The sequence below is a fragment of the Lepidochelys kempii genome, chromosome 24 (genome assembly GCF_965140285.1).
Source record: "Lepidochelys kempii isolate rLepKem1 chromosome 24, rLepKem1.hap1, whole genome shotgun sequence".
Classification (NCBI taxonomy): Eukaryota; Metazoa; Chordata; order Testudines; family Cheloniidae; genus Lepidochelys; species Lepidochelys kempii.
The window spans coordinates 5007721-5027176 of record NC_136403.1 but is presented as its reverse complement, the minus strand read 5'-3'; the positions used below and the strand labels follow the sequence as shown (position 1 = coordinate 5027176).

Genomic DNA, 19456 nt, shown 5'->3' with positions numbered 1-19456 from the left:
CGCCCAGCAGACAGCAAGGGGAAAGGAGCTGCCCTTTCCCCCGCCCCACACAGGGGCCTGGAATGGGGCAGGGTCACTTGGGGGGGGAGGAGGAGGAGAAGGGCGCCCAGGGTCACCGCTTCTCTTTCCTGCAGAGGCAGCGTTTGGAGGGGAGCCCCCCCGTCGCTGAGCATGACTTACCCCACCCAGTGCTCCCCCAGGGGGCAGCCCCCCACGACCTGCCCCCTTTACCCACTGCACCAACCAACCAGCGCCCCCCCCCCCTTCCTTATCTGCAGCAGCTGCGCAGGACGGGAGCCCGCCCGGCGCCCTCGAAGGGGTTAATCTGCCGCCGCTCTGTCCTCAATGAGGGTGAGCCCATGACGCCACGAGGCTTCCTCGTGTCTCATTGGTTGACGGGGTGGTCACTCTGCCTCCGTTCTCTTCCCTCCCCTCGGCTTGCTGCTCGTGCAGTCTGGGTTCCTCCCTCTCGCGCCCGGCCGCTTCTTGTCTTTCAAATCCCAGCTCCCCTGGGGCAGTGGGGGGCAGAGAAAAAGCGGGAAGCATGAAGCCAGCAGCTCCTCCAGGCCCAAAAAACCAGATGGCCAATACAGAGACACCCCCACGTGCAAAGATAGCTGATAAGTGTATAATTATGACCTTGGCTTAACAATCAGTAATTGCCCTCTCTATAAAAACACAACTCACACACAGAAGCAAGCCAGAGAAATCTCCTGGGTGTCAAGCCAGTCTCATGATGGGGTGGGGCTCTGCCTGCGGATTTCTGGTGGCCTGGGGTTGGCTTTCCTGTGACTCGCCTCTGGCCCTCGCTCCACCGAGATGGTTTGCATTCTGGAGGCTGCCGATTAAAGACCCCGGCAGGAGAGAAAATCCCTCTAAGACGGAGGCCCTGTGTGGGCACAAATGACAGGAGACCAGAGCTGCCCTCTGTGACTCTCCCAGTAATTTAAGGGGTGGTGGGTTAAGGGTAGGGGGGTAGCAGCAGGGCTAAGTGGAGGAGACTGGGTGCTCTCTAGGGGTACGTCGGAGTGAGCCTCCCAGCACGAGAAGAGGAGTACTTGTGGCACCTTAGAGACTAACCAATTTATTTGAGCATGAGCTTTCGTGAGCTACAGCTCGCTTCATCGGATGCATACCGTGGAAACTGCAGAAGACATTATATACACACAGAGATCATGAAACAATACCTCCTCCCACCCCACTGTCCTGCTGGTAATAGCTTATCTAAAGTGATCATCAAGTTGGGCCATTTCCAGCACAAATCCAGGTTTTCTCACCCTCCGCCCCCCCCCCCCAAACTCACTATCCTGCTGGTAATAGCTCATCCAAAGTGACCACTCTCCCTACAATGTGCATGATAATCAAGGTGGGCCATTTCCTGCACAAATCCAGGTTTTCTCACCCCCCCACCCCCATACACACACAAACTCACTCTCCTGCTGGTAATAGCCCATCCAAAGTGACCACTCTCTTCACAATGTGTATGATAATCAAGGTGGGCCATTTCCTGCAGAAATCCAGGTTCTCTCACTCCCTCACCCCCCTCCAAAAACCACACACACAAACTCACTAGGGAGAGTGGTCACTTTGGATGAGCTATTACCAGCAGGAGAGTGAGTTTGTGTGTGTATGGGGGTGAGGGGGTGAGAAAACCTGGATTTGTGCAGGAAATGGCCCACCTTGATTATCATGCACATTGTGAAGAGAGTGGTCACTTTGGATGGGCTATTACCAGCAGGAGAGTGATTGGGGGGGGGGGGGAAGGGTGAGAAAACCTGGATTTGTGCTGGAAATGGCCCAACTTGATGATCACTTTAGATAAGCTATTACCAGCAGGACAGTAGGATGCGAGGAGGTATTGTTTCATGGTCTCTGTGTGTATATAATGTCTTCTGCGTGGATTTCCACGGTATGCATCCGATGAAGCGAGCTGTAGCTCACGAAAGCTCATGCTCAAATAAATGGGTTGGTCTCTAAGGTGCCACGAGTCCTCCTGTTCTTTTCGCGGATACAGACTAACCCGGCTGCTCCTCTGAAGCACGAGAAGAGTGTGCTACAGGGTGCTACTCCCCGTGGCAGATATTTACAGCTGGCTCGCAACTGCACGTCTGTGAGTGTGCAGCATGCGGGGGGCTGCAAGCCAAGTAACCATGGACCCATAAATGCCAGCTTGTATTGGCCTTCACCCTAGGAGGCAGTACAGCCTAGTGCTGGGCCCTAGGAGAGACGGGTTCTACCCTAGCTCTGCCGCCAGCCTGCTGGACGACCTTCGACAAATCACAGCGCCGCTCTGTGCCTCGGTTTCCCATCTGTAAAACAAGGATAATGATACTGACTCTCTTTGTAAAGCGCTTTGAGAGCTATGGCTCAAACATGCTAGATAAGAGCTAGGGATTATTATATTTTAAAAAAAATACAACCATTGCCAATTCTGGTGATTTTATCACCAGTCTCATGATAGTTGGCATTTTTCTTAAAGCCCCAGCTCCTGGAGGCCTGTAATTAGGTGAGAATCTTAGGGACTTTTTTGCTAGCCCTTGTAGATGTGGAGAAAAGCTGGAAAACATTAGTATTATTTATTATTTGCACTGTGGTAGCGCCTGTCATGGCCCAGGACCCCATAGTGCCAGGCACTGCACAATCACAGAACAAAAAGACAGTCCCTGCCCCTAGGAGCTTATGACTCCTAAAGGCTCTGACCCCAGAAGGCAATTAAAAGAACCCCCACATTTATTATGTTTTTAAAATCTCATGATTTGGGGGGCTTGACTCCTGGTTTCGGAATGCTTGGCATTGGCAATTCTCCAGCACGCAGGTTCATGATGTGCTAGAGGAGGGGAGGGGGACGGGCAGATCCACAGCTGGTCAAATGAGGACACAGTTCCCTGGTGCTCACTACAGCTGTGCCCACTTATGGCAGCTGAGGATCCGGCCCTGCAGAGTGATAAGGCGCAGCAGTGGTCCCAGGAAGGCTGCACTGTCAGGGCAGGTCGTGCCCCAGGTGGCAGGCTGCAGTGCATATCCTTTCTCACCTCTGCGGTGCACACCCCATATCCCGCATCTGGAGATCAAATCAGATTCGACGGTTTCACCACCGCACAACTTCACATGACTGAAAGGAGGCTCGGGGCGGCTATAGCCAGGTGGGGGCTGCGAGTCGGGATTGAGGGGCATTGGCAGAGCTGTGTGGGAGAGGAGCCCAAGGCTGGAATAGTGGGGAGACTGTGGGCTGGGACTGAGGAGCATCAGCCATGTGGAGAGCCCAGGACTGGTACAGCAGGGGGGCCTGCACGTCAGGATTGAGGGGCACTGGCGGAGCTGCGTGTGGGTCAAGCACCCAGCACCCATACACATGAGCCCTGATTTAATCTGGTGCTATCAAATCCTGTCTGAAATTAGACAAAATTCCCTCCCAAGCTAATTAGAAAGAAGCAACGCTCACTGGTTTGCAAGGCAGCCAGGCGGGTGACTCACTCTGCAGCCAGGGCAACACACACACAATCCAGCTTTTATGAATAAGTAATCTGATTTCTCTCCAGCATGGCAACAGTGAGTCACTGACTGTCAACAAACACAAGAGGGGCGGGGGAGGGGAGAAAGGAGGTTCTGCTCCTGGCAGAGCGGAGAATCTGTCCCAATCCCAGCAAAGATCAAAGGTCCAACTTTCAAAAGATAACAGTTCTAGTCTGGGAAGCCACATGGTCTTGTAACTGCAGTCATGCGGCTGGCGTGATTTCAGGGGGTATGGTGAGCCAGACAGCTTTCTGCTCGCAAACCCTGGCTTCTAGGAGACAGACAAGTCCCAACAGGTCACCCTGGCCAATGCAGGATTGCTGTCTAGTACTAATGTCCAACATAATTTTAACGGTGTTTCCACCACTTCCCTCCTGTGGCCAGGACACAGGGCTGCAAAGCTGCCCTTTGCATGCCATCCCCTGGTCCTGAGGCTGCTGTGTGCCAGGCTGGTACTCCTCACCTCCCAGCATTAGAGTAGCTGGCTCCAGCTGCCAACTGGGCCTTGCAGGCAGCTGGGCTGGAATGCATGGAAAATGACCTCCAGTAGCGCAGTGTAAATCTGGAGCGACTCCACCCAAGCCGCTGGATTTACAGAATGGGAGTCGATGGCAGCCCTTCCCTGCGTCGGGGACAATCCCTGCCGGCGTTGCTGACCTGCATGAGGGAGTTCCCCAGCCATCAAAGTTCCCCAGCCCCAGACATGATGGAGAGGGGACCAGGCTGTTGGGAGGGCAGGGGTAGGGGCAGGTGGGAGGGAATTCACCCACACTCCCATCAGCTGGGGCTTCTCTTCCCCCACACCTTTGACTTAGCCTTCTCCTGCAGCCCAATTCTTATGTGGAAAAACCCACCTGCTCCAGCACATGGCCGCAGAGCCTGTAATTAACTGGGGTGCAGGGGGGCTGGCACCCCAACGTGGAAGCTTTCTGGGGTTCACTGGACCCTGGGCTGGATGCAGGAATTGCTGGGTGGGGCTCTCTGGCCTGGACTAGCCAGGTGGGTCAGACAGGACAATCTGAACGGTCCTGTCGAGCCTTGAAATCTATGAGTCAGGTGGAGGAGGGGGCATGGATATTTAATAACATTTCCCTCCCTCAAAAAAGGAAACTAGACTGGAGCCCAGATCCCCACAGAGCGGGGAGTCAGGGTCCCTTAATAAGGCAATACCCTTTAACTCAAAGTATTAGTACTGAGTTCTGTAGTCATGCTTTTCTTCAGAAGATCTCACAGAACTTTGCTAAGGAGGTCAGTATCTTTATCCCCCATTTTACAGGTGGGGAAACTGAGGCACAAGAGAGTGCAAAGTGATTTGCCCAAGGTCACCGAGCAGGCCAGTGACAGGGCCAGGAACAGAACCCAGGTCTACTGAGTGCTCTATCCAATAGGCTACACTGCCTGTCAAAGGACACCCTCACACACAGCCATTTGTCCCACCTTCTGCTCACAGCTGGCCTGAGTCCCCGCTGCCCTGCCATGCAAAGTGGCTGCAAAAGGCTCTCATCCTGGTTTAACAGCCTTTTAGTCAGATTCTCATTTACCCCAAGGCTCCTTTGCACAACCCTGGCAGTGTAAACAATCCTTAGAGTGGATATGAGCGTAGCTCCCATTTTCCAGGAGCTAAACACTGCCAATTCAGTGTCAACGGGCCTGAGTGTAATGGGAATCTGGCCTGTCGCCTGTGTGCTAGTGTAAATGACCCCTCGGGGTGCTGGGCACCGAGGAGGAGGAGCTGGGCCCAAAGCTCCCCCAACACGCTGGGACAGAAGCCTGCGGCGCTGTGTCTAGCTCGGAGGCTTCAGGGCAACTTCATTCTGTCAGCTCCAGCAGCAGAAGGGAAGAGCAAATGCACCAACATGGCTGCTAGTGGGCCAGCTGGACCGTAAACAGCCTCCCCAGAGCCCAGTGCTCCCTCTCTCCTGGACGCTACCACGTTCTTTCTTCCTCCCTCACACTTCTCTTTGCTTCCTGTCTTTCTCTTGTATTCTTTTTTCCCTTCTTCAGTGACTCTTTTTTCCTGCCTTCAATCATTCTTTCCTTCTTCCATTTTTTCTTTCTTCCTTCTATTCTTTGCTTTTCTCTTTGTGTTTTTTCTTCTCCTTCTTCCCTCCTTTCTCCTTCTTTCCGTCTCTCTCACTTCTTTTCCCCTTATCCCCTTCCTTCCTTCCATTTTCTGCCTTTTTGTCATCCTGTCTTTCTTTCTTTTCTCATACACCTCTCCCTTCACTCCCAGCACAGGGCCGCGTCCCTTGCTCTGGCATCTGCCTCTGACAGAGCTCCATACCTCATGCTTCCTTGAACCACTGCGTGCGACTTGCCTCTCTAGGCAGGATGTAGGCTGGGTGGAGTGAGCTGCAATGGGACCTTCTCCCCATGGGGGGAGGGAGGGGTTGATCCTGTGTGGGGCCCTGAGCCACCATTGAATCCGCCCCTTGTGTCCCATCCTGTGTCTGCACAGCCCATAATGTCACACACCCTTAGAGGCAGGATGTGTGGGAGCAGCCGGAAGGGGCTGCACCCCTGAGATGCAGCATCATGGCCCCACATCTTGGGCCTGGCCGCATGTCATTTAGAGCAGCCCTGAGGGTACTCTAATTGACACTCTGCTCCCTATGGGAAGCAGAGAATAGCCAGAGTACAGTGCCCTCCGGCCACGCCCAGTCTGTCCCTTACACTGATGCTGGGAGCAGGTTGGCAGGTGCAGAGCCTTTACACCAGCTCCACAGCGGCCGGGGAGTCCCCTGTGCTAGGTGGATTCTCAGGGGGCCATTTCCACCCGCTTGGGCTGCCAGGGTGGCCTTGGTGTCACTGAGTGTCCCCCTCCTGGAGAGTGCCACGCAGCTCCCCCACATCAGCTGTAGGATCATCTTGCCTTCCTGGACAGCTCTTTCTTTCCTGCCCTGAGCCAGCTTCCCTGCTCCCTGGGCTGGGATCCCAACAGCCCCGGCCCTATTGTTACTGATGACCTGGCAGCACCTTTAACTTGCGGATGCTCTGCTAACTCAGGGCTAGTTTATTTTGGATTGGATTCCCCTGCGGCTCAAGGAAATGCTCCCCCAGCTGAAAGCGGCCCCTGCTTGCTTAGTGAGGGCGGGGCTCTGGGAGGCCCTATCAAGAATTCAGACCCTGCCAAGGCTATGAAGTATTATCGGATGTTAGAAGTTTGCTTTTCATCCCAGAGCTGTTATTTTGTTGTTTCCTAAATGGGGAGGGAATTGAGAGAGAAAATTTCTACTTCTGCTTGGCCATTGTATATCACTGTTCAGCCAAAGATTTCATAGCTCTCTGGAGACACAAATTCATTTAGGTTCAAAACATCCCATGGAGTAAGGACAGTGTTGTTATCCCCATGTTGTGACTGGGGAAACTGAGGCACAGGGAACGACTACAGCTGATGTTATAAAAGAAAAGGCTATGCTCAGCTACCAGGAGCAGCCTTTTCATTCAAATAATACTCTTGCTTTTTCCATCAGTAGACCTCAAAGCACATTACAAAGGAGGCCAGTATCATTAACCCCACTGTATACATGGGGAAACTGAGGCACAGAAGTGGGGAGTAATTTATCCAAGGTCATCCAACAGGACACAGCGACACAGGCAGGAACAGGATTCTGGTCTCCTGAGTTCCAATCCAGTGCTGCATCCACTAGACAATGCTGCTTGTGGGAGAGTCTAGCAAATATAAGAGAATCCTCTACGGTTATCAGAGTCAGAGTGGCCAGTGATAGCCCAGCTGCTTTGGGGGAGATACTGTCTGACCTCGCAACCGAGATGGTCTGGCGATGGGAGAGTACAGCGCTGGTGATTCTAGCTGAGGATCATATAAAGTTCCCATCACCGTAGTATCTGGACCCCTCACGGTCTTGAACGTATTGATCCTCACAACACTCCGGGGGGGGGCAGGGCTATCACCCCCATATTACAGGTGGGGAAACTGAGGCACATAGCAGGTAAGGATAAGCCTCTAGGACTTGTCTACATGGGAAAGTTACATCTGGGACCAGCAAAGCATCGATTGCAAAACAAGAGCAGACCAGGGCCCTGGCTCTTTACGATCGTTGGGCCGAGTGCTCCAGAGCTGGGGGGAGGTGGGGGAACGAAGATTTTATCGTTCATATAATGCAGGAGTTGTACTCTGTGGGTAATTTGAAGCAGATGAGGCAGAGTAGATCACATGCATCACGTTCCCTGGGACACGAGGACAAGCGCCTTTCTCCACCCCCATCTGCCCAGTCAGCTCCTCCATCACCAGGCAAACCAGCCCCTCAGACCAGCCTGGGTGAGTCGACCCTAAACACAGAGAGACCTACATAACCCTACATAACTCCACTGAGCATGCAACCGTTTCCAAATTCCTGCGGGGCTAGGGAAGGAGGGTTTTCCTCCTGCCTTTCTAGCTCTTAAAGCCGAAATGGGGCAGGGAGAGCAGGGAATTGGGTGTGTGAAATAGTCCGAGGGGTGAGATTGCTTTCAAACTCTTTCCCCCTCTTCCAAAGAGGCCTGTCAAAGAGCTGTTCCCAGCCAAACCCCAGTGACTCAGAAGGAAAACAAGTCATTTCCATGGTATTAATAGCCTTTTGCCATATATAAGTCGCTTTTTGTCCCAAAGTGCTTTTTGATGGATGATCATCCTGACTGCAGGGGCGCCCCGGAGCTGAGCATTTCTAAAAATTGCCCCACGCTCCTCACTCACCCACCACTGAAATGCAGTGACTCAGAGGGAGCAGTGCCCCCTACTGAAATACCCACCCTGCATTTCAGGTGAAATGCCTAATTTTTGTCATTCTGTCCAAGAATCCCATTGTTTAATCCCTAGCCCGTGGGCAGACCAGACTCATCTCCAGCTTCAAAGCAAAACGAGAAAGAACGAACCCGGATCCCAGGCTGGGCAGCTCTTTCCCTTTAATGTGCAGGCCTCTTGCGCGCCTGTCCCCAGTGATCATGCTGCCATTTCAAAAGCAGCCACACACCCAGTCCCCAGGGCTTCTCTGCTGAAAGACCCTAGGATTTTTCCCCATTGCGCTCCAGCGTTCTGAACAGTCTACAGGGCGGGAAAATGCTCCGTTAAACCTTGCTCTTCTGGGGAGCCAACCAGGGCTTAATTTGTGCCAGGGCTTGCCAGGGCTGAGCCCCGGCCCCTCTAGGCTGGGGAGTTCAGAGCCCCGGCACCACTGGCCTTGCCGCATCAGTTATGAATGTAAAAAAATTGCTTGAGCCCTGGCAACTAATTGCTTGAGTCCCGATACCTCTCATTCCAGATTAAGCACTGGAGTCAACCCTCCCACCGGGGTCTTTGCAGTTAATCCAGGCACAAAACCAAAGCTCCTGTAACGGGGAGGACTTGAATGTCCCAGGGCTGGGGGAGGCTGACAGAAGGGACCAATTTAACTGAGGGTGCTTCCTCTTCCAGCTGGGATGGGCAGCTGAGGAGGAAGATCCTGGCCTAGGAGATGATCCCTGGCCGAACCCACTGCTAGCCCAGTGTGCAAACCAGCGTGGGACCCCCTGGGAGTGTTTGTTGCCTTGACCTTTTCCATTGGCTTCCATCCAGCTGTATCCTCACTGCGGGCGTCATTCTAGCAACACCCAGCACTGGGAAGTATCAGCCAAAGTCAGCACCTTTTCCAGTGGGTGGGTGAATCCAGCAATGAGCGAATGGCCTCAGGTAACCACTGCCAGTGGGAGATTTGACAGAGCGGTTTGGTTCCAGAGCGGGAGTCTGGTGGCAGTGAAGATAGAACGAGGTTGGCCATTCCCACTTTACTGCCTTTCACTGAAGAGTGCGACAAGCCACCCTACAAGGTCACAGTAAAAGCCAGGCTCCAAAACTCCGATCGCTGCCCCCTCCCTCAGTTACACCTTTCACCCCCACCCCAGTCTCATCCCATGGCTAACAGTAGTGCCTAAAGGCCCCACATGCATCAGAGCCCTGTTGTGCTAGGAGCTGTACATACGCACAAGACTTGTCCATAAGAGCACTTAGTTTGTGGCACACTAGGGTGTAAATCTACATGGCGCTAGCCTGCTGCACGCTAAGTGTCTGTGTAGACCTTACTGCCGTGCACTAACAGCTCCCTCGGCTCCTGCTTCACCATGGGGAAGATCAAAGTGCACCACAGAGCTTTTAGTGAGCAGCAGCGGGGTCCATGCGGACAGCGAGGTTAGCGCAGGGTAGATTTACAGCCCGGCTTGCTGTGAACTAAGTGTTCGTATAGAGAAACCCCTGGTAAGAGACACTCCTTCTCCTGAAGCCCCTTATCATCTAACCAGGCAGGGCAGACAAACTGAATATTATTAACCACTTTACACAGATGGAGAACTGAAAAAGATCACACAGTATGTGGCAGAGCCAGAAGTTTAACCTAGGCCTCCCGAGTCCCTGTCCAATGCCTTACCCACAATGCCACGGCCCTGCTGATGATTGGTGCTGTGATGACCAGTGCCTTCTTCACCTTGCTTTGGTGGACTTTTAATTCTAACTGCTAACAACTTGTGAACATAAGGGGTTTGTGTGTGTGTGTGTAGGAGTTTTAATTAGCTAATAATCTTTACTAGGGCTTAATTGCCTTGTTATAAAAGGTAATTACAGCAATACATCAATTAGCACTGTGAAATTAATAGATTTACCAGTTGTATTCATTGAGAGAGAGCGGACTCTTCCAGCCAGCAGCAGCCCGGGCACCCACTTGGAGATGCTCGTGCTAGTGGAAGTGAGAACCTGACAGCAAGACCTTTGCTAATTCGACAAGGAATCTGGTCACCCACCCCTTGCTTAGAAGTGACCCCATACGAGCCCTGCTGCCCCAGGAGGGATCAGAACAGGAATTGTCTACACTGCAATTACAAATCTACGGCTGGCCTGCGCCAGTTGACTTGGGCTCGCAGGGCTTGGGCTAAGAAGCCGCTTAGACATTCAGGGCAGTGTGGACATCTGGGCTTGGGCTGTGAGATGGGAGAGTCCCGGAGATCAGGCTGCAGCCCAAGCAGGAACCTCTACACAGCAATTACAAAGCCCCTAAGCTGGAGAGCCAAGTCAGCTGGCATGGGCCAGCTGCGTGTCTAACTGCGTGTAGACATACACTAAGAGCACAAGGGTCCCTAGTCCTTACCAGCCAGCAAGCAGCATCCCTGTCTCTTTATCAGTAGGATCCCTATACTCCGATTTCCAGATTCCCTTTATCAATACCGTCCCCGCCCTCTGATCTCTGCCTATAGAGTCTCACTTCTTTATCTATAGGGTCTCTGCAATCATATCCCTGACACTTTATCTATAGGATCCTTATCTCTTTATCTATCTTTATGCCCCCTTTAGCTTTAGGAATCTTGCACTCTGATCCCAGCCCCATTAGCTATAGGATCCCTGTGTAGTGTTCCCTGCTGCTTTATCCATAGGATCCCAGTACTCCGTTTCCCACCCCTTTTTCCATAAGGTCTCTGCACACTGATCTTTGCCCCACACAACATGCTTTCCCATAACATTTAGCAGGGAACAATCTTTCTTTTTTCCAGAGACAGGACAACCCTATTCCAAGTGTCACGCCCCTTTTTCCTGTCTATGAGAAGCAGCTAATCCAGAGGGTCTAGCCAGCAGCAGCTGGATCCGTGCCCCATTTTGGTCCCGTGCCCCATTCCTTTCCCCCCGAGAGCAGAGATAGTAAACCCAGGCTTTCATGTTCACCAGCACCCCCTCCAACCTGCCCTGCATTCACCCCCCACCCTCGAGAATGGAGTAATGCAGCTGACCAGGGTACGGCCCATGCTGCTCATTAAATAACCTTGTGGTGAAACTTCCTCTCCCAGAACGAGGGGCATCTATTCTTCTATCAGTCTCACCTCCCCGGGCACTGTGGATCCTTCTTCAATTACATGGTTGATACTGATTTGGTAACACTTTGCATTTCCTTAGCATTTGCCTCTCAGGGCTTGTCTACACATGGGTTTATTCAGGAGTGGCTATGTCAGGTGGATTCAGCTTCGTGGGTTAAGGTAAACCAGAACAAGGCACTCTTACTCCAGAATAAGACTGTCCACACATGGAGTTAATCAGGAATAGCTATTAGGCTTTAAATTCACACCCTCTCTTAATCTGGATTAACTCTCAAGTGAAGACAATCCCTGAAGCTCAGAGACAGGAAGGGTAGATGGGTCACAGGCCAGGATCCTTCATCACCAGTGCAGGCTACAACAGACATGTTTGCTCCCTAGTTTGAAGGTGTTTTTATCCACAGTCACCTGGTTCCCCCAATTCTTCCCACCCCCCATAAATCCCTACCCACTTCACCAGCTGAATTTATCAACTCTTGTGAAGTGCTTTGAGATCTTTCAGTGGAAGGGAAAATATTGCAATGAACTGACTGGGGGAGGGGGGGACAGGGTACACGTTCGAGAGAAAGAGAGACCACTGCCTTCTACAGCATGGAATTAGTCAGGCTCAGCTGTATATCATAGACCCCTATATGCTAACAGCTAGTGAGAATTCTCCTCTAGCCATAATGGGCTTTTGGAGCAAGAGGAGCTGAATTCTAGCTCCTCCAAGTTCTGAGTGGCCATGGATTTATTACAGTACAGCCAAGGTAACCTAGGGCTTTGATGGAGAGGCGGGTGGAAGGCGGGGCTTTGAGGCAGAGGCAGGAAGCTCCGCCTCCTTGAGGCCTTACCAGGGAAGGGTGAGTGGCGGGGGAGGGAAGGCAGACGCAGCTGTGCGGTTTCTGTCCTAGCAGCTGCTCTTTTTCACTGCGCCTTTTGCATTCCTAGCAACTGGCAGAAGAGAGCTCTCGCTAGGCTTCAGCTTGCTCCCAAAGCAGTGGCAGGCATTATAAACCGTCCACATTTGGGTTTGCCTGGATAACATCATGAGAACAGCCTCTCCATTCCAAGGCTGAAATTTAGGGAACCGAGTGTCCAAATCCCTTCGGCATTCTTGAAAATCTCGGCCTAAATATTCAACAAGGAAAAGGAAAAACCCACTACAACAACTGTGGTAGAACCTCGTGACAATAACGGCTGTCCCTACAGCAGCAGTGAGCTAGCAAAGATGATTTCCTGGCGACCAATGCAGTCCATTGTCCAAAAATATCCACCACAAAATAAAACACCTGTTTTGGTAGCACCTACCAAAAATAACTGCTGATCTTGCAGCTACAGAGGCAAAACAAATCAGACCAAACAAAAAAAACAAGCCCTGTCCCTTCCGCAAACCAACAACCCTGTGAAGTCAAACTCTGACTGTTTCCATATAGAATTACTTGGGGGGAGCGGGAGTCAACTTGACCCAGGGGCCCTAGAGATTGTTCATACATGAATCAGCCCCTCCTAAGCATCTTCTCCAGATTGTGACTCCCCCTTATGGAGCCCTTGAGCAGGAGGAGCAGTCACATGGGCCGGCAATGGCGCCATTCTGCGAGGGCCTCTGCCCATGGGGGGATCACACAGATACAGGAACAGGTGGGAGTTTTTTCCACGTGGATACGACAGGCTGGGCACGGAATAAGTGCCCAGGTTACAGGCAGGTCCGGCTCTGTTCGTGTGGGGGGAAGAGGGTCACAGATCAGAGCTCTGCAGAAGAGAGAAACCTTCTAAGCAAACAGGTTGAAACAGTCGAGTGCAATTAAAGGGAATTAGAGCAACAAGCAGGAGCCGAGCTTGGGAATGCAGAGTCTGCATAACTGCACCTGGAGCCAAAGGATCTTCTCTCATCTCCATTTCTAGATCATGGGGCAGGGAGCAGCTTGCAGGGACCCTATGCGTACAGGGGTAGGAATCATGGTGTATGCATCTTGTAGATGAAGGAGTAGGGATTGGAATGCAAGGACACTATAGAGAAAGGAGCAGGGATCAGAGTGGAGGGATCCCATTGATTAAGGGGCAGGGATCGGAGTGCAGAGTCACAGGGAAAGGGGCTGGGATCAGAGACCTCTGCTCTAGTGGTCATGCTGTCCAGACTACGTTCTCGTAAAACACACGCGTGCTGGTGCTGGGGAAACGTGGCCAAGCCCTAGGGACACAGGCCGTTCCGGGCCGTCTCACGGAAAACACACCTCATCCTTGGATCACCCTCGCCTCCTCTTCCATCGGAGCAGGGAGATCTTTTTAAAGGAAAATCTGCCGAACCTCTTGCCTTGGAGCTCCAACTCCAGGCCCCAAGGCAGCCAGCCACGTGGGGTCCATGAATCTTCCCTGCTCCCATCCTGGGCCAACGACTTCTCTTCTCTTCTCCCCTCCGGTGTCCATGAGACGCCTTTATCTTTAATAGCTGTTGGATCAGGCCGCAGCTCAGAAAGCCAATAGCCCAGGCTACAGCCCTAAGGGGTCGTGACTAATTTGTACTAGTGATGCCAGTGCCGGGGGTGCCCGTAGGGAGCCAATCACACCCTGCACCACCCGCCTCCCTCCCCAACACCACCTTGTTCCACTTAAGCCAGCTTCCTGGTGAAGAAGCCTAACCAAGCCAAATTCCCTCCTCCCTCCCGACACCAGGAATGCCGGTGGGTTGGGGTTAAGCTCAAATTTCAGTGTACATTTTTTTCCTCTGTGGCTGCCAAGGTAGCAAATTCAGAGAGCTCAGAGAAATTCAAACACAATGAGCTGGCTCTGGATCTGTGCATGGGGGAGGGGGAAAAGGGAAGCAGGCACCTCCCTGCCCCCCCAGCCCAGATGTGCCACACGAAATGCCAACCTCGGAGGTTTTTCTGGGAACAACATTGGTTTCCTGTAGATAAACTGAGCCCCTGAAGGGCTGATTCTCAGGCTATGTCTATGCTGCACGCTGTAGGGTGTGATTGCAGCATGTGTAGACAATACAGGAGCTAGCTTTGATCTAGCTAGCAGCTCAGGTCCTGGAGGAGTATAGCCGTGCCAGCACAAATATCAGCAGAGGCTTGAGAAGCTGCAGCTTCACCTCTCTAGGACCCAAGCTAGTGAGTGCATGTCTATACGTATATATGTCGTGAGCAGCCTCAGGGCTGCTCTAACTTTCACTCTGCTTCCTGTACAATGGAAAGCAGCAAATACTCACAGTACAGTGTGTTCTGGCCACACCCCTAGTCTGCCCCCTATACTGGAGGCTGGGCCCTTCAGCCAGTTCTACCCTGCATGGAGGGAAATTCCCAGGGGGTCGCTTCCACCCACTATCAGGGCCCTTTATGCTACTAGCTTACAGGGCTTTAAACACGGCTTGTCCCACGCTAAGCAACGTTGAATGCCTCCTTTGTTGACCCATTCTCTTACATGATGTTTTTTCCCCAGTGCAGAAGTGGCCAGCTTTGGGGGAGTGCAAGATCCAAGGTTTTATTCCAGCCCTTTAATAAAGATCCCCCCAAACACACCCACACACCCCTTTAACTGCTGGGAAAGACAACATGTTCTGATACAGTCTGGCAGTCCCTGAGGAGCTTCTGTTGGCACCATTTTCTGCACAATGGTTGCGAGTGGAGAGCTTCCCCCCTCCTCCCAAGCTGACAATTCTTGGAAAAGCTTGTGAGCCTTGGGGAGGAGGGGGTGAGGAGGGGGAGACTTGGCACTGCTCCTTTCTAGCAGAGGTCCCCACCCTTTCATCTCCATGCCGGAGTGGCAGCACTGTGGTTTCTGGGCAGTTCTGGGAGAGGCACATGGTTTCCCGTAAATTACAGATCAAGGAGAAGAGACAGGAGGGGGCAAAGTCATGTGACCAGGGAGAGGATTTCCCATCCACACTCAGTCACTCTCATGGCCCTTTGTGCTGCTCTGGAAGCACAAAGGGGTCTTAAAGTAGGTGGAAACAGCCTCCTAGACCCCCACCAAGCAGGGGGCCTCCCCAGACAGGGTGGAGTTGGCATAAGGGCCTTACCCCAGCCCTGCTCCTAGAACCTGGTGCAGAGCATGGATCAGGGGTGCAGCTGGAGCACACTGCACTCCCGCTAGTCTCTGCTCCCCAGGAGCCAATGGACTCAGATTGTAAGTTAGAGCAGCCCTGAGGCTGCTCTAATTTACACTGGGGGCCAGGTTGTAGGGCCACAGAATCTTGGAAGTGCTAAGGTGGCTCAAGGCTGCCTTCCCTTTGCCCCCTCCATCCCTGCTCCCAAGGCAGGAATGGGGGAGCTGAGAATCTGGCCCAGTATCAAAGGCACCAGGCTCGGTGGATGCCTCAGGCTGGTGATGCTTGGTGTGTATATTAACGTATTGGCTCCTTGTATATTTCTCATCATCCCAGCAGAGGTAAAGGGGTTTGGATGCTTTCACCTCCAGGTCACCATTCTGAATCCAGCCTGGGTCAGCCCACTCCTTCTATGCTGGCTGTTTGGTGGCCTCCAGGGAGTTTATGTAGGAAATTATGTGTCTGCATCGCAGAGCCTGCTGGGGCAACTGGCACTGGCTGGCCTCCTTGTTGACAGCATCACCAGCAGCTCCCAGGACCAAGCCATATTTCAGCAGCCAAAGATGCAGATCAGAGCATGCATGTGTTACAAGCAAATGTGAAACGTGCAAGCTTTTACCCTGGTGCTCAAAACCATTTTAATTCACACATCAGCTGGCTCTTTCACCAGACATTGTGGGCAGGATCCAGCGCTGCCGCCCTGTTGTCCCAGGCCAGAGACAGTCCAGGCTGAGTCACCAGGCAGCGGCTTATCAATTTCCTACCAGCCCAAGTGGAGAGGTTTGGGGGGAAATGTTTGTGCAGGATGGAGCTGGAACCCATCCAGGACATTAATGGTACTCAGCCGTCCCCTGGCAATTGTGGGTGGAGATGAAAGTGCCTGCAGGAAACACAACGTTAACCTGCAGATGGGTAATCCCTGTCCTGCTTTACAGGCCAAATCCTGGCCCTGTTGAATGGGAGAACTCCCCATTGGTGTCAACGGGAGACAGGGTTAGCCCAAGGACTGGTACAGGCAGGGAGGCACCTCAGTTCTGATCTCACTTCTACCAACAGCAATCCAGAGCGACTCCATTTAGACCAGCGGAGTGAGTCTGGATTCACTGGGGAGCTGAAACCAGGCCCAAACCGAAAGGCAGATCCCCAACCTCACATCCGGGCATAGAATAGACCTCACCCCTTGAATGCAAACAAGGTGCTCGACTGCCCCTGGGGCTCTGTTTCACCTCCGGAGCCTTCAGAGGGCTTTCTGAGGGAGTCCAGGATCCTTACAGGGAAGGGGAGTCGAGGGTGGGGGGCACCACAGGCCAATCCAGCAGATGTGTGGGAGGCTTCTCCATGGGAAGGAAGTAAGCCCCATCCCCTTCCAATGGAATGATACGGGAGGGGGGCCTCTAGCCCAGATGGGTACAAGTGAGGGGCCAAAGAGTCAACCTGTGGAACTCCTTGCCAGAGGATGTTGTGAAGGCCAAACCATAACAGCGTTCAAAAAAGAACTAGATAAATTCATGGAGGACAGGTCCATCAATGGCTAGCTATTAGCCAGGATGGGCAGGAATGGTGTCCCTAGCCTCTGTTTGCCAGAAGCTGGGAATGGGTGACAGGGGATGGATCACTTGATAATTACCTGTTCTGTTCATTCACTCTGGGGCACCTGGCATTGGCCACTGTCAGAAGACAGGATATTGGGCTAGACGGACCCTTGGTCTGACCCAGTAGGGTCATTCGTCTGTTATGCTCTTAAGAGCATCAGCAGGGAAAAGTCCTTTACCTGCTTGAAATCATTTTACTGTAGGAATGGGGCCAGAGTCTCAGCTGGTGTCAATGGTAATGGCTCCAGTGCAGCGACACCGATTTATGCCAGCTGGGGAAGTGTGGCCCACTGGCTTCAATGGAGCAACACTGATTTACACCCGCTGTGGATCTGACCCACTGGCTTCAATGGAGCAACACTGATTTACACCCGCTGTGGATCTGACCCACTGGCTTCAATGGAGCAACACTGATTTACACCCGCTGTGGATCTGGCCCATTGGCTTCAATGGAGCAACACTGATTTACACCCGCTGTGGATCTGACCCACTGGCTTCAATGGAGCAACACTGATTTACACCCGCTGTGGATCTGGCCCATTGGCTTCAATGGAGCAACACTGATTTACACCCGCTGTGGATCTGGCCCATTGGCTTCAATGGAGCTACGCCGATTTACACCAGTTGCCTATCAGGCCCATTGATTCCAATGAAGCGACGCTGATCTACACCAGCTGGGGATGTAGCCCTCACTGAATTGTCATGTGCAAACATGTCCACAGTGGGACTTTGACTCATATGAGCAGGGACTGCAGGATCAGGCCCACTCCTTCTCGTAGACAATAAAGCCCTTTGACACTGACCTGGTGCCTTAGGATATGTCTGGACTTCAGTCTGAGGGTGTGATTGCAGCGAGTGTAAACATACCCAAGTAATCTTTTGTCTAGCTGTACCAGCCGCTCTACCCCCCGTGTCTCAGGCGGTCTTGTACAGCCATGCTGAAGGCCCTGCGGCTGCAGCTTCCCTGCCATGGGTGCCCAAGCTGCCTACATTAAACCCAGCTCGGGTAGGTCTACACAAGCCGCAGTCACACCCTGGGACTGCAGAGTAGATGTACCCAGGAAGTGAGAAGCCCATTTAGGCTTCCAGGTGGGTGTCAAAGGGCTCCAGTGTTTCTGGAGCAAAAGCCACCTTAGAAATGGTTCTGGGGGAGGCGTCTGTGCAGGTTCCCCATGAGCAGGTGCCCGGCAGGGCTCACAGACAGCAGCTGGCCCACGCACCTGCTGCTTTTGCTGCCTGGCAGGGCAGACTGTATCCAAACTCAGTGCGGGCAGCAGTGACTCAGGGGCCACTGCTTGAAGGCTGTGTTGTTCCTTTTGCTGGTTTCCCTAGTGACAAGAGGGAAAACCCGAAACATATGGTTTCCGGTGCATCCCTCTGTGTGTCTCCCCATGTGTGTGGGTGGCAGGGGGACCGTACGTCACTCTGCAGACGAAACCCCTCTCGAGATGACACCAGACAAGAGTCAAATCAACTCTTCCCACACTCAGAGCTCTGCTAGCCACTGCTGACAAAGGGCGTCCATTAAAATTACTCACCCAGGCAGACAGTCACCCTCCATAGCTAGCCTCAAGCCTCTTAGCTGTGATTAATGCTAGTATAGTATTGCAAATGGACAGCGTATGATGCCAGCTGAAGACAGCAGGCAAGGGTAGGTGTAAAGAATCACATACAACCTTGAGAAATCGGAGAATCATAGACTATCAGGGTTGGAAGAGACCTCAGGAGGTCATCTAGTCCAACCCCCTGCTCAAAGCAGGACCAACACCAACTAAATCATCCCAGACAAGGCTTTGTCAAGCTGGGCCTTAAAAACCTCTAAGGATGGAGATTCCACCACCTCCCTAGGCAACCCATTCCAGTGCTTCACCACCTCCTTGTGAAATAGTGTTTCCTAATATCCAACCTAGACCTCCCCCACTGCAACTTGAGACCATGGCTCCTGGTTCTGTCATCTGCCACCACTGAGAACCCCCAAGCTTCATCCGCTTTGAAGACCTGGTCTGAAATCAACAAGATGAAACTGAATAAAGACAAGTGCAAAGTACTTCTCTTAAGAAGGAAAAATCTACACAACTACAAAATGGGGCATACCTGGCGAGGCAGTAATACTGCGGAAAATGATCTGGGGGTTCTAGAGGATCACAAATTGGAGATGAGTCAACAGTGCAACACCGTTGTGAAAAAGGCTAGTATCATTCTGGGTTGCATTAACAGGAGCGTCGTATGTAAGACTCCGTCTACACTACCCACCTTGCAGCGACACAGCTGTGCCACTGAAAGGCGCACGGTGCAGCTGCTGTTTGTCGGCGGGAGAGAGCTCTCTGGAGAGAGCTTTGGAGAATCCAAAGGAGAGCACCAAAAATTCTAAAAGGTTTAGAAAACCTGATCTATAAGGAGAGGTTAAAAACCCTGGGCATGTTTAGTCTTGAGAAAAGAAGACTGAAGGGGGGACCTGATAACAGACTTCAGATGTGTTAAGCACTGTTACACAGGGGAC

At 52.4% G+C, this 19456-nt stretch overlaps 1 long non-coding RNA gene across 2 annotated transcripts in view; it reads right to left on the bottom strand.

Annotated features, from left to right (window-relative positions):
- Positions 1 to 263: 263 nt before the first annotated feature.
- LOC140902737 (uncharacterized) overlaps positions 264 to 19456 on the bottom strand; it is a 45135-nt gene continuing 25942 nt past the window's right edge. For both annotated transcript variants that reach the window (XR_012156108.1, XR_012156109.1), the window contains one exon: positions 264 to 509. This is a non-coding gene — a long non-coding RNA (uncharacterized LOC140902737). The remainder of the gene's footprint in view (positions 510 to 19456) is intronic.